We start from the raw sequence: 16,143 nt of genomic DNA on the forward strand, positions 1-16,143 counted from the left end.
TAAAAATAGCCTTGGTCCCAGACGGTCAACAAATGGAAAAGTGCTCTGGTCACTAAGGGGTTAAAGGGATTTAAAACCCAAAGTTTTCCTTTCATGATTCAGTTAGAGCAAGCAATGTCAAACAACTTTCCAATTTACTTCTATTATCTATTTTGCTTCATTCTCTTGGTATCCTTAGCTGAAAAACATACCTAGGTAGGCTCAGGAGCAGCAATGCACTACTGGGAGCTAACTGCTGATTGGTGTCTGCATGCATTGTCTTTGACTCACATGATGTGTTCAGCTAGCTGCCATTAGTGCATTATTGCTCCTTCAACCAAGAGAATTAAGCAAATTTGTTAAAAGAAGTGTACTGAAAAGTTGTTTAAAATGGTATAATCTAAATCTTTAAAGAAAAAAAATTTGGCCTTCATGTCCCTTTAAGTGCAACTCATTTGAACACTTTTAGTGTGTGTGCGTGAGTCAGTAATGAAGCTCATTTAACTATGCAAGTAGGACCCATTGATGGTATTTTAATTTCATGTGTACAATTGGTCTGTGAGGTGGGGGTCTTGTAATTGAAAGGGGAGATGCTGTGTATGATAATGCATAGTGAAACCAGCATGCTGGGAGACCAAACTGCAAGAGGGTACAATTGCAAATTAGTGTGTTTGTCTATCTGAAATACGTGTGTGCGTGTTTCTTATTTGTAGTGTTTATATTTAGCTTTGAGGTATAATAGTTTCAGTTAGACATGTATAGACACTTTTTCTGAGACAGAAAATAATTAACCCATTTGTAATTTAAACACCACATTGTACTGGTGATTATAGAGATGAAAGTAGTGGTGTATTTGTTTTTTGTTTTTGCTGCCCAAGGCACTTGAAAATGAGCTACCCACCCCAAAAACTCTATTGCCAACAATTTTCGCTCATATTTACCTTCTATATTTCTGGTGGCCAGGAACACACATAGGGGTCATGCATCACCATTACACAGACAGGGATCACTGATTTGTAATTCATAAATACAGGTAGAAAACCCTTTTTTTCAAACTGCTTGGGACCAGAAAAGGTTTGGATTTTGGAATAGTATGGATTTTGAAATATTTGCCTCTGTAAAATGGGACAGTTTGGAGAGGGGATGGAACCAAGTGTAAAGAACAAATATCATGTCATTTACACAATATTTACATGTCATTATACAGCTTATACATGTAACCTAAAGGTAAATTTATATCATTTTAATACTTTTGTATACATAGTACCCACAGAAAGATAGTACAGCATTGTTATCTGAAAGGTAATAGTTGTTTTAAATAAATACAGACTATTATTTGCATTTTAGAAATCAAAAACACAGGCAGAGATGATTGTGACTTACAGGCAGGGAAAATAGTAATTTTTGATAATATTATTAAAAAAACTGTTTGGATTTCAGAATAAGTTTGGATTTTAAAATTCCGGCTTTAGGGATTCATAGATCTAGGCCTCAAAATTTGCTGCCCTCCCAATCCTGCTGCTCTAGGCTCTGGTGTAGGCCAAAATACACATTTAGATGGAAACAATACATTTCTTGTAGTGTTAGCAAGAGTATATCAGGTCTGATGACTTGTGAAAGGGTTTAGAGGACATTATAAACAAATATTTTGTGTCATGTATATGAATTAACAACAATTAAACATATTACTGTATGAACATACAAATTAATTCTGCAGTGTGTAGTATTCATTATATTGACTAAGGACATTTTTATTTTTTATTATTTTTTTTAAATATGGAGGGTCAGTCACTTATACTCACGCTTACAAATAAAATTGAACTATAATCACTTTTTTAATTTAAAATAACATTGGGATATATTCACTATTAATCCATTCTATAATGTAATTATATATACACTAATAGGGTTGCTACCTCGGCCATATTTTCCTGGGCACTTATGAGTTATACATGCTGCAGGGTGTGCCGAGAGGAATATGTGAATAGTTCTGTTCAGTGTCACTATTTGTGTGCTGTCCAGGGTTGAAATTCATGTTCCTACCTGCACACCCTGCAGCATGTATAACTCATAAGTGTCCAGGAAAACATGGCTAAAGTGGCAACCCTATATACTAATTACATTTATAAGATTATGTGCAAATAAATGTGTATAATTACCAAATGAGAAACGTGTAAATATTTGCGGGGGGGGGGTTCTCAAAAACAAATCATTAAAGCCTTTTTTTTCCTGATAAGTGGTCTTAGGGTCACACACAACAAAAAAACTTGGCAAGTCTGGTGTGGCCCTCATAATGTAGTTTGGGTTATTCTGCTTTAGGAAATGTACAAAACAATGAGCCTGGTAATGTTTGGTACTCTTAGGAATACAAAAGATTGAAAGGCTAATTTATATATTTAATGGTTTATTTAAGTAATACAAATAAGATAAGGACAAAAATAAACAAAATTTAGAAGGCAAATTGTTTGTGTTTAAGGTGATATATAGGTTTTTACAAACACATTAAAAAAAGCATGTAACAAATAGCAATCTTAAATTTGTCTGACGCTTAATTTTTATGTTACACATTTTAATGTGGAAAATAGCCATTGTTAGTACTGTGATTAAAAATTATTATTATTATCAGGTATTTGTAGAGCGCCAACAGATTCCGCAGCGCTGTAAACATAGTCGGTGTACAGGATAGCTTTTGTAGGGGTCAAGTGGGTAGAGGGCCCTGCCGAGAGTTTCACTGTTGTAGTCGGCTCTTATGAAGCGATCTGTAAACAGCTGGGCCCATAGGCTTACACTCTAAGGGGTTCAAGGGGAAAGCAATGGCGTTAGGAAAGGTTAGTGTTTGTTGTATGCATCCCTGAATAGTAGAGTTTTTAGGGAGTGCTTGAAGCTGTTAAAACTAGGGGAGAGTCTTATGGAGCGAAAAATAACGAGCATTGCATTTAGTAGTGATACTGTTTGATTGGACTAACAATATAAATTTAAAAAGGAAAACTTTAATATATAAGTGCATGTGCATATACACACACGTACAAATATGTAATTACAAAATGCAGATTTGTATGTGTATATATATATATATATATATAGTATATAAATGTGTGTGTAAATATATATATATATATATATGTATATGTATGTGTGTATGTAAAACCATGAATATTGATAATGAGCACAAACAGTACGGTACAAGCTTTGATCACAAATAATAATATAACTCTAGAAATAGTGACAGATTCACAATAGATAAAAGTTTTTACTCTAAATATATATATATATAATTTTAGCCGTATTAGTCCAGTAGACAAAATAGAGTACTGTAGTATGCAATGATACCTTTTTTTGGACTAACATAATATTTATAGTACAAGCTTTCGAGATATTTACTCCCTTTCTCAAGCGATGTTAATCAATAAGCAACAATCTGTTGGCGCTCTACAAATACCTGATGATAATAATAATATTGCTTCATACTTGAGAAAGGGAGTAAATATCTTAAAAACTTGTCTTTTAAATATTATGTTAGTCCAATAAAAAAGAACTCATTGCATACCGCCATAATCTCTTTATTTTGACATCTTGTTTTCTGGACTAATATGGCTAAACCTATATATGTATGTGTATATATTTATATATATATATATATATATTTATTTTGTTTTTTGAGAGTAAAAACTTTTATCTATTGTGAATCTGTCTATTTCTAGCGTTATTATTATTTGAGAAAAAAAGCTTGTACCGCACTGTTTCTGCTTATTATCAATATTCATGCCTTTGGTTTTACAAGATCTGTATGATTCCAGAGTAAGACTACTTTTTCTTATGAGTGCCTACATACTGCATATGGGTGCAGATCAGAGCTGTGCACATTTTTATTGCCTATACATGAGTGATTTATGTGTCAGTGCTGTGTGTGTATAAATACATCGCTCAGGGCACTTCTGACGGTGCTGTAAGTTGAGTGGCGCTAGTGTCTGGCTGAGGAATGTGACAATACAAGGTTCACTGAGTGCACAGCCTGTGACATACATAGTCAGACCTTGCATCAGCTGGACCTTTTGTATCCCAGAGAAACATATGTCAACTGCAACTGTCTGTCTTCTGTGTAACCCTCTTTTTTATCACTTATCCTTTTTTTTATTCTGTAATATTTTTAGTATGCTTTTGTTGCACTATTGTGTGTTTTGTTTTTTTGCAGTCTTATTTTCAATATATTTTCCTTCTTTTTTTCTCCTTTCTTTTTTTCTGCTGTGTCATGTTCTGCCATGTTTCCACAGGGGATAATTTCCTAAATTGAGGGTTGTGTGACAGAGGAAGAAAGGGAATGTAAAAGGAATTTATGGTTTTACCCACAATGCTTAGGGGTTGTTGAACCGTAAATGTAGCATTAGCTGCCCATCCCCCTCTCCTTTTAATAAAAGATTCTCTCTTTAACACGCCTGTTTATTTATGGGCTTTCAATGTATTGACAGCTGGAGATGGAGCAGTGCGCTTAAAATACTGCAAGTGTGTACAGAAATCAGTATGTGAAATGCTTTATCCCTAGCCAACATATGACGAAATTACAATATAAAAGTGCAAAAAAAATCAAAATGGTATGTTTTTAATTTGTAATTTATTTATTTTTTGTTAACATTTGTAAGTTTTTCCTTCAGTTCTTACATTATTATTATTCTTTATTTATAAAGCGCCAACAGATTCCGCAGCGCTGCCCATGGGTACAAAGATAAAAGTACAACAGAGAAACAATACAATAAAAGACAAAATTTAACAGACAAATACAGGAGGAATTGAGGGCCCTATTACCATGGGAACTTACAATCTACATGGGAAACAGGAGGTGGGGACTGCAAAGGTGAGAATGATATTAGTGAGTTGTTTATCACACAGGAAAAATGTTCAAAACATGATCCTTTTTTTAGTGAGTTTTTTTTGTTTTGTTTTTTTATAATAAATTTTTATTGAGGTTCTTTTCAAAACAAACAATCATTAATTGTCAACACATAATAAAAAGAAGAATAAATTGTTACAGAGTAAGCTGCCAAAACAAGATAGTATAGGTATATAAAACAGTTAAATGACAAATTACCCATTAGATATAAGCAATAAACTCTGCTCAAACATTATACCTACTATAAGATAGAGGCGGCCATTTGTAGACCGCAAAGTTACGGTAACATAGTAGAAAGCAGGTAAGCAGATATGGGACAGGGCCACTCGTGGGCCCCTGTTGGAGAACCTCTATTTTATGTATTTTTAAAACTATATTTAGGATATATTTAAATAAAGCTCACAAGAAAATAGCTTCAAGGAAAAGCAAAAGTTGAAATATGTGAGAAGCAAGGTAAGTTGAGAATATTAGATACAAGCTAGACGAAAAGTATGTAGCAAAATATGCTAAACCTATAGTAAAATCTGTTAAGGATATGTTAATGCGCTGCATAAATTAAAAGGCTTTAGGATGCGGTATAAGCTAGAGAACCGCGTTTTTAATTCACCTACACTAGGTGATATATTATTACGTGGGGGGGGGGGGGAGGTGGTCAGAGTCAGACAAACTATGGTTTCACTGCTTAAGGATGGGGAATTACCCTAGACTGATAGAGACTGTGAAGAGAATAATTAGGGTTGCGGCATGGTCATGTGTATTGACATCAAATAACTTAGAGGTATAGCTTATGGAACAAACAATTACATTGCGGCACCAACAAACTGCATGGTTAAATCTCCTAACCTAGGGGGTATATTATGTGAGGGAGGGGGAGGAGATGGTTACTTAGATATGACAAGCTGAAATGTGCCGTCCCTCAAAAAAGAGAAAGGAAAATACAGTGCCTTGATTGAGGAGCTGTGACTATATATGTTTAAATACTATTGTATGACATGACCCTGCAGAGAGGTTTCTGACCAGCTAAATTGTTAGCAGGTGTACAAAAAGTAGCATTGATTGCATAGTATGTTTATATTATGTCTAGCAAGATAGAACCTTAGTGCCTAGGCTCGGAGATCTGAAATGACGTTTATATCTCTCCGTAAGTCATAGTAGTATAGGGAAGAATGCCTGGTATCAGTCTTGCAGGACCAGCCTGCGCTAATAAACTTTATGGAAACTTTAAAATACTTATGCTAGGCTACAGGATTTTCTACCGAGCAGAGCCCCTGTTGGATAGAAGCTGGTAGGTGTTTATCTTATACAAAACAGGTGTCGCCCCCAAAGTCTACCACGTAAAATATTGAGACCCAGGGTGACTATGCACTAGTTTGCCCCAATACTTTGGGAAAGAATTGCTATGGTTAAGGAGGACACAACCAATATTAAAAGGAGTGACACAAGACATACTATAGTTCTGCCATGAACTAGGAGCGGTGTGCATCCAATAGAGGGAAAAATATCTCAGTGCATTGGTAGCGCTAATAAAAAATCGTAAGTAGAAATACCCTGCCTCGGCCGCAGGCAGTGCACCCCCACTCAAGGAAGACATCAGCGCGTTCAATAACCCTAGTATGATCTTATTCTCTACTAGTATACTGGAGGGTAGCAACAGCTATTCCTACATATAGGTAATTCATAGCAGTATGTACATGGGGAACTAGTGGTCAGTGGCTCTAATATGTATCTATTAAAACACTAGTGCCAACATAAATTGGCTGTTATATAACTGTGCGAGATGGGGAGTAGTCTAACGCAAACCTGGAGCTCAACATATATGTATTCCTACATGTCCAAGGGTTAAAAAACTGATGTGTATCTTATATAAAAACTCTGCTCGGTATATTACTGGGAGATATTTGCTCCTTATGCGTATCACGTATAAAAACGCTCTGCTCGGTATATTGCTGGGAAATATTTGTTCCATAGGAGATATACGCCCCAAGCTTACAAGGCAAGTGCGTTGATGTGTCAGCCTTCAAAATAAATACATGACTGTGAATATTATATACTGCGATAAAACTTCCCTACCCGTATCTATTAAGCCTACAGTGACATTGAAAGCATAAAACTCAATACATATATGTGAACAGTGGCAACCATCAGGTCTTTGATTCCAACAATAATTTTAGGCAATAAAAGGTAGCTGGGGAGATACAGATAATTACTTAGCAACTAGATGAAGCATTGCAATGCAAACCAAACATTAAGCCAATAATGTAAATAAAATAAATATTGTCAAGGACAGTAGGTCCTCAGCACAATGGTGAGCTTAAAACTTCAGCCCGTTAAACTTCAACAAGTAGTTCAAGCAGTCAATGAGGGGGCACCATAGAAGGACTCAGCTTGTGGAGAGTTATGGAATATAAAAGTAACAACCGCTCATAGAAATAAGCTAGCATTTCGTACTGTGCAAAACAAAGGGCTATCGTTATGTACATTAAACATATTGCAGACTTTTAATATGTAGCATTTAGTCATGTCTTAGAGCGGTCTTAGCCTGACAAGGTATGCATTGTCATAAGCTATGCGGCAACAGGGGGGAAAACATATTAATAAAGCAAGCAACCATGAAAATCTTAATAACATCTTGCCCTTCAATGATCAAGAAATTAGCGTGTCCATGTCTTAAGTCCTCAATATAGTGGACTTAAACAACTTCAGGTCTGTTCTTTTAACCAATGCCCCTAGGGGCCGTGGCTTCTGTACACTTCTGCGGTGGTCCCCCTGAGAAGCGGTCAGGAGGATTACCTCTCACATCGTGGCCGGCATTGAGGATAGTAGGTATAGGCACACTCCTTTCTTCAGCAGCTCTGCGGAGCAAAGAGAGAGCACTCCAAATATGGCCCCGGCTGTACTTATACTGTGCCCTGTGACTGCGCGTGTACTTGGGAATGAGGTGCGGTCTGCTCCGAGGTCTGACGGTCCACCTAGCAACTCAGGTTTAGCGAGATTATCAGGGCAGTCATCAACTACAACCTCCGCAAATGTGTCTGCCTCGCATTCCGGGCGATCGTTGCCACTACAGTCAGGCAGTCTGCCATATTGTAGGGATTCAGGCAGGGAGCACGAGGGCCCGGGGGATAGTAAAGCCGTATGGCTACCCTGATCCAGGTCATTGGCATCTGCAGTCAGGTTAGGGGCAACATGCACAGATAGACTAGCCCCGGCACAGCTCCACGCCAATGTTGTCTCCATCCTCGCATAATGTTCATGTAAGAGCTGCGCCACAGCCAGTCCCCAGTTGGATAGGGCCTCCATTCCGATCTTGTTCCTTACAGAGAGAGTCCCATAGCCAAATATAGCAGCTTGAGCAACACTTGAGTCTGCGATATTAGCGAGAAGTAAGGAGTCTCCTTGTAATGCAAAAACACATTATTTTAGGGGCAAATAAAGGTTTTAAAGTTAGTTGAAGCCAGGAGCTTCACTCATGGATGTCTGTCTCCCTTGGCAGTTGGCTCCACCCCCCATGAGTGGTGGTTTTAATGTTATACAGGAATTGTATCATATCCACGTACAACAAGAGTGGGGTGCTCAACTGGGAACAAATATAGCTGTGTAGTTTTCCTCCTATAATAAGCAATTCTCTCTGTTGAATGAGATGCAGGTGTTTTGGCTAGTATGGGCTTCATCAGTGGAGCTGAAGCAATAGCCCTCTAGCCATAGTGTTTCCTATCTGATCCAGTCACCCACAGGGAGACATCCCTATAGGTTATTTGCATGCATTGTGTTCAACTGACAGCTCAGCAGTTTGTTCTATAAAATTGTGCTCATTTAGGGCATTTATACTTCAAGAAAGTTGTCCACTGGGAAATACATCCGTCTGATTTCAACCAACTAGGGTTTCCACCTTTCTTGGAAGAAAAAAAAAATGAACAAACAAAGGGTGGTGTGAGTGCTAATCAGGAAAAGGTTTCTGTGCTTGAATCCCTAATATGGTCTGATAAAATCTCCAATTACAGACTATACGATAAAGAGGTGAGGATGGTGTGGGATAAGCGCTCCAGCTAAGTAGAGCCAACCAGATTATTATGCAAATAAAATGAAATAACAAGAGGAACTAATGGTAATAAAAGAGAATTTTTATAGTGATTTAAGTAGATAACTAGTTAATGCATACAGAATATGTTAGCATATACTCAATTACATAAGATGCCGGCATCAGTAACAATAAAACATATTAATCATATTAAAAACAGAGAAATACAGCCGATATAAAATTTCTAAAAGGTTCCCTGAGTGTTTCTTAAAAATATATACGAATATGAATAAACTTGATAAAGGTAAATGACTCTTAGCACAGTGAAATTGGCTCGGCTAAATGTTACCAGTATTATTTTTAAGCAATGGAATATTTGGTCACAGTATTCAGTGGAGGCGTCTGATCTGTTCTGCCGTTAGGAGTAACTGTGAGTGATGGATCGGGAGGTGTGACGTCACGTCACCTGACTATTGTATTCCTCCAATCCCTGTGATATGCTTAAACACAACAAGTTTGAAATTTGTATCCAATTCTTAATTGTAACAAAGTATACTTGTTTATGTGATACTTTGTTACAATTAAGAATTGGATACAAATTTCAAACTTGTTGTGTTTAAGCATATCACAGGGATTGGAGGAATACAATAGTCAGGTGACGTGACGTCACACCTCCCGATCCATCACTCACAGTTACTCCTAACGGCTGAACAGATCAGACGCCTCCACTGAATACTGTGACCAAATATTCCATTGCTTAAAAATAATACTGGTAACATTTAGCCGAGCCAATTTCACTGTGCTAAGAGTCATTTACCTTTATCAAGTTTATTCATATTCGTATATATTTTTAAGAAACACTCAGGGAACCTTTTAGAAATTTTATATCGGCTGTATTTCTCTGTTTTTAATATGATTAATATGTTTTATTGTTACTGATGCCGGCATCTTATGTAATTGAGTATATGCTAACATATTCTGTATGCATTAACTAGTTATCTACTTAAATCACTATAAAAATTCTCTTTTATTACCATTAGTTCCTCTTGTTATTTCATTTTATTTGCATAATAATCTGGTTGGCTCTACTTAGCTGGAGCGCTTATCCCACACCATCCTCACCTCTTTATCGTATAGTCTGTAATTGGAGATTTTATCAGACCATATTAGGGATTCAAGCACAGAAACCTTTTCCTGATTAGCACTCACACCACCCTTTGTTTGTTTGTTTATCAGTATAATCTCCAGGTGTTTGTAGTAGCTTGTCACTCACTAAGAATAAATATTCCAAACACAATAAGTTTTATATTTTGAGAAATTTGTTCATAATAGATATTTTTTCTAAATAATACACACTGTTTTCACATATAACTTTTAAAACACTGTATCTGTAGACACGTTTTCTTTGCAATATAAAAAAAACCTTTTTTCGCACACATAATGGAACTATTTTCTTTTAGAGAAAATATGTTATCAGAAATCCAAACCAATAATTTTGAAACAATGGAATCGCTACCACTGGATGATATTAATTTACACAACACTTGTAAGGAATTAGAAGATACACTCCTAAAGGAGATTAAATATTCAGTTGAATTATCATATACCCAGAAATATATAGAGTCAAAAATGGTTCCTAGAGGACTAAGACTAAAAAAAGATTGTACTTTCGAACTGAATGAAGATTTAGCAACTGAGTGGTACAGCACTTTAGAAAATGCATCACTAGATCTGTTAAAAATATTAATTAAATCTAGAAATCGTTCTCTAACTCAAATAAAAAATGATATTGATACATTTAAAGATAAATTAAAACCGTTTACTAACGATAAAGAATATATAAATAAACAACAAATCATGATTAAAAATATCATGGAATTCAAACAAATGTTACAAACAGGTAAAAATAATAAATTTAAAAGAGATATGGATGATTATAAAATTGCTAATAAATCTGAGAATAGTCAAATAACCACAGAAATAGAAGAAGAAGATAATGACATTATTCCATGTTCATCATCCACAATAGATCAAACAACAAAACTCCACACTAATAAAGACCCACAAAACACCCAAATCAATGCATCCATCTTTAGTAAACACAAAACTATAAAAGAAAATAAAACAACATCTAATAAAGAATACATTAATACACACACTGATAATAATTATAATCACAACAGTAATCATAACTTTCATAACTTTCAAAACAAACCTCACCATCAAAGGAATCAATTCATATCTGGTAATAGAGGCACGAATAATAACTTCTATACACCAAATAGAAATCATTATAATGAGAGAAATGATTATGATTATAGATCAAATCAGCAATATTATGATAAAAATAATCAATACCAGGATAGATCCCATCACAATAGATCATATCAAAATATGCACTATAGATCCTATCACAATAGATATCGAGATTCAGGAAACTCATCTTCCAATAATTATAGAGAAAGAACAAATACTCACAATTGGAGAATTCCTTTATCTAATAGTTTTGAACCTTTGTCAGACACCCATGATAATTTTGAGAATGTTCCTTTTCAAAAAACCAATAGTCATTTTTTAGGACAAACTTCACAACACACAGGACACCAAAAAAATACTTCAAAAACACAAAATTCCATTTGGGGAACACCAAAAGGAAAAAGAGAAAGAGAGGGAGAAGAGGGAGAAAACCCACAAAAAAGACTAAGATAATCACCTCAAAAACTGATCAGAACACTGGTATATTCAACTTGAGTAAATATAAACTAAATATAGATGAAGAAAGAGTTTTAAAAAAAGGTTTAACCTTTGCACCAATGTGCAAAATGAACAAATTCGAAACACTAATAAACGTAAACCAGTTTGTTCGTAAACTAACTTTGAAAAAATACTTTTTAACTACTCCACTCACTAGAACACAAAACACACCTAGTAAATATATACATTCCAACCTAAAAGAGAAATCAACCTTCTACCCTATGCAAGAAAAGGGAGACTTTATCAAAAATTTTGAAATAAACGTTAAAGAAGATCTAGAGAAATTAGAAATCAACAACAAAATAAAAGATAATCTCAAACCAAATGAACGTAAAACATTAAAATCATTACAAAATAATAAAGAGATTATAATAAAACCCGCCGATAAAGGCGGGGGTATTGTAATTATGGATGTACAATACTACCTGGAAGAATCATATAGGCTTCTACATGACAACACGACGTACACTAGTCTTAAAAACAATCCAATAGAAACTCAGAAAAAGAAACTCAATCTGTTATTGGATAAGGCAAAAATATCAGGAGTAATTACAGATTCAGAATACAATTTCCTTAAAGTTAATTTTCCAAAAAATCCAACATTTTATTTTCTGCCAAAAATTCATAAACATCTCACCAAACCCCCTGGACGTCCCATTATATCAGGAATAGAATCAATATCCTCCAACCTTTCCCAATATGTCGATCATTACCTTCAAAATTATGTTACACAGCTACCATCACATTTAAAAGATTCCACTCATTTTTTAAATGTATTAAATGAAATTAAATGGCAAAACAATTATATAATGGTCACTTGTGACGTTAATTCATTATATACGAACATTAATCACAATTTAGGGCTAAAAGCAATTGCACACTATTTAAATAACGATCCCAATCTATTACAAGAACAAAACAAATTTATTCTAGATAGCATTGAGTTTATTTTAAAAAACAATAGTTTCATGTTTAATGACAAATTTTACCTCCAGACTAGGGGTACCGCTATGGGCACAAGGTTCGCTCCCAGCTATGCGAATCTATTTATGGGATTCTTTGAAGAAACTTTTCTACTCCAATGATGTGTGGGGAGCGAACCTTGTGCTCTATAAAAGATTTATTGACGATATCTTCCTAGTCTGGAGGGGTGACTACGAAATTCTAGAACTATTCCTTGAGGACATGAATACTAATGATGTAGGCCTCACTTTCACTTATGAACACAGCACTAGTTCAATACATTTCCTAGACATTGAGGTAGAGATAGTAGAGAATTTAATTAAAACCAAAACCTACTTCAAAACTATAGACTCAAATAATTTTATACATTATCAAAGCTGCCATCTAAATAGGTGGAAGGATAACATCCCAAAAAGTCAGATGCTAAGAGTTAGAAAAAACTGCTCAGACATAGAATCTTATGACTCACAATGTAACATTCTACTAAATAGATTTGCAGATAAAGGTTACAATCAGAAAAAAATCCAAGAAACCATAACTTTTGTAAGAAAAACTGATAGATCCACCTTATTACAAAAGCAACCAAACAAAAGAAAAAATTTATATACAAATAATTCAATGCCTTCTAATGTCAATAATTTTATTCCATTTATAACTGAATATAACTCAAACCACAAAGAAATAAAAACCATCCTTCAAAAACACTGGCACTATATTAAAAAGGATCCTATATTAGGAACTACAGTTAAAAATCACCCAGATCTCATTTTCAAAAAAGCTAAAAATCTCAAAAGCTATCTGTCACCAAGTGAATTTAAAACAAAAAATGATTATTCAAAAGATATGAACTTAAAGAAAGAACAAATTTTTGGATTCTATCCATGTCACAAGTGTAAATCCTGTAGATACAGTAATAAAACCAAAAAGATAACATTTATCAACCAACAGGTTACATTTACAATCAAGGACATCATAACATGTAACGACTCAAATATAATTTACTGCATAAGATGTTCGTGTAATTTATTCTATATAGGTCAAACCAGTCGCACATTCAAAGATAGGATGAGAGAACATATTTGGAACATAGAACATAAAACCACAAAAACCATACTTTATAAACATTTCACTGAAATACACCATGGAGACCTTAAATGTTTTCAATGTTGGGGAATGAAAAAAATTAGACCTAACAAGAGAGGGGGAAATATAGAAAAGGTACTCCTAAAAAAAGAAGCAGAACTCATATTTGAATATAAAACAGTACATCCATTGGGACTTAATAGTTCCTTTGATCTTAATTCTATCTTATAAACAATTACTAGACAAACAAAACAGTCGAACACATATTCCAAATTACATCTATCATATAAAATACTATTTCACTAAAAATCGAATTCATACACTATCGAAATAAACATAAACGAGACTGTACAATAGCCGTCTTGAAGCTATATTTACAAAACTTTTTTTTGTATCACATCCTCCCCTTACTCCTTAGCGTATAGACAAGTTGATTTAGCGCTTACTAAAGAACAACCTGATATTGCAATTTTGCAAGATTATTATAATAAAATGAAAAAAACCTTTGGAGCAATGTATATTCACATATATAAAAATCACTTTCAACAAAAACTGCATTAAAGAAAAACTGGTTATAGTATAATGTTGAGACATAGGCGACTATATCTTTATACTTAATTTCACATTCTCATATATAGTTTACATGACATTAAACCTGAAATGATGGGATTCTTCATAAATTTAAACATTAATTCAATATTCCAATTCTGTTTATGTATTTTGTTCATGTATTTAATTCTAATGGCAATCATTTCAAAAACACTTAATGAGTTAAATTAGATGGAATATTGTCTTTAAAAAATTATTTTTTAATAAGATGTACCTCATCTATCTATGAAACTGACTTCAATACATTCACTTTAGAAGCACTTAAGGGTTAATTTAGACTATCCTCTAACCACACCTGTCCTGAATCAAACACTCCTTATAAAAAGGCAGTAATTTCATGTAGTAAGCATCTTGATAAAGGCAGCTAACACTGCCGAAACGCGTAGATTTGCTTACTCCTGTCAATTCAGAATTTTATTACTGATAGTGTTACACTCCACAGGTTCATCCCTATCTCTATGATTAATATAGAGGGAGGACATATGAGTAATTCCTGTGTGTAACCAATTATATACTAAGGCTATTGAACTGCTAAATTGTTCTACTGGCACAAAAACAGGTTCATTTCTATCTCCTTGAATCAACACTGAGATCGATGTATGAATAATTCCTGTGTGCCCCCTTGTTTCTTCCTCTGCTCCCATCATAGCCCTAATATACACTAAAAAAGGAAAAAACCAAGTGCTTAGGAGCTTCTTCGCAAAAGGACAAGTTTCACATTTCAGAACGGACATAAAACCAAACGGATCAACACTTCATAGGATTCAGAGCTGCTGATAAAACAAACCGTTTTTTTCAAATTTGGACAGATTCTTTGGACATTGGACACTTGCAAGTATTGATACTAACTATCACATAAACAAGTATACTTTGTTACAATTAAGAATTGGATACAAATTTCAAACTTGTTGTGTTTAAGCATATCACAGGGATTGGAGGAATACAATAGTCAGGTGACGTGACGTCACACCTCCCGATCCATCACTCACAGTTACTCCTAACGGCTGAACAGATCAGACGCCTCCACTGAATACTGTGACCAAATATTCCATTGCTTAAAAATAATACTGGTAACATTTAGCCGAGCCAATTTCACTGTGCTAAGAGTCATTTACCTTTATCAAGTTTATTCATATTCGTATATATTTTTAAGAAACACTCAGGGAACCTTTTAGAAATTTTATATCGGCTGTATTTCTCTGTTTTTAATATGATTAATATGTTTTATTGTTACTGATGCCGGCATCTTATGTAATTGAGTATATGCTAACATATTCTGTATGCATTAACTAGTTATCTACTTAAATCACTATAAAAATTCTCTTTTATTACCATTAGTTCCTCTTGTTATTTCATTTTATTTGCATAATAATCTGGTTGGCTCTACTTAGCTGGAGCGCTTATCCCACACCATCCTCACCTAGAAAAAAAAAATGGCATTGCTCATTAGCATAAACAATTACTGTGTACAGCATTACTCAGAAGTTAAAGCTGCCAGGGCTGATTTGAAATGCTCATTTGTTTATATCAGGCCCATTTATCAAGCTCCGTACGGAGCTTGAAGGGCCGTGTTTCTGGCGAGTCTTCAGACTCGCCAGAAACACAAGTTATGAAGCAGCGGTCTAAAGACCGCTGCTCCATAACCCTGTCCGCCTGCTCTGAACAGGCGGACAGGAATCGCCGGACATCAACCCGATCGAATACGATCGGGTTGATTGACAGCTCCCTTGGCCGCGAGTCAGCAGGGGGCGGCGTTGCACCAGCAGCTCTTGTGAGCTGCTGGTGCAATGTTAAATGCGGAGAGCTTATTGCTCTCCGCATTTAGCGAGGTCTTGCGGACCTGATCCGCAGT

General features: G+C 35.0%; 1 protein-coding gene and 1 long non-coding RNA gene across 3 annotated transcripts in view; one reads left to right on the forward strand and one right to left on the reverse strand.

Moving 5' to 3' along the window:
• Positions 1-16,143, reverse strand: part of CHMP7 (charged multivesicular body protein 7) — a 362,230-nt gene that overhangs the window by 251,799 nt on the left and 94,288 nt on the right. The gene's annotated exons all lie outside the window — the stretch shown is intronic.
• Positions 4,429-16,143, forward strand: part of LOC128663589 (uncharacterized) — a 59,667-nt gene continuing 47,952 nt past the window's right edge. Inside the window, exons 1-2 of the long non-coding RNA XR_008402886.1 lie at positions 4,429-4,568; positions 4,662-4,828. This is a non-coding gene — a long non-coding RNA (uncharacterized LOC128663589). The remainder of the gene's footprint in view (positions 4,569-4,661; positions 4,829-16,143) is intronic.

This window comes from Bombina bombina, chromosome 6, assembly GCF_027579735.1.
Source record: "Bombina bombina isolate aBomBom1 chromosome 6, aBomBom1.pri, whole genome shotgun sequence".
In the NCBI taxonomy this organism is placed as follows: domain Eukaryota; kingdom Metazoa; phylum Chordata; class Amphibia; order Anura; family Bombinatoridae; genus Bombina; species Bombina bombina.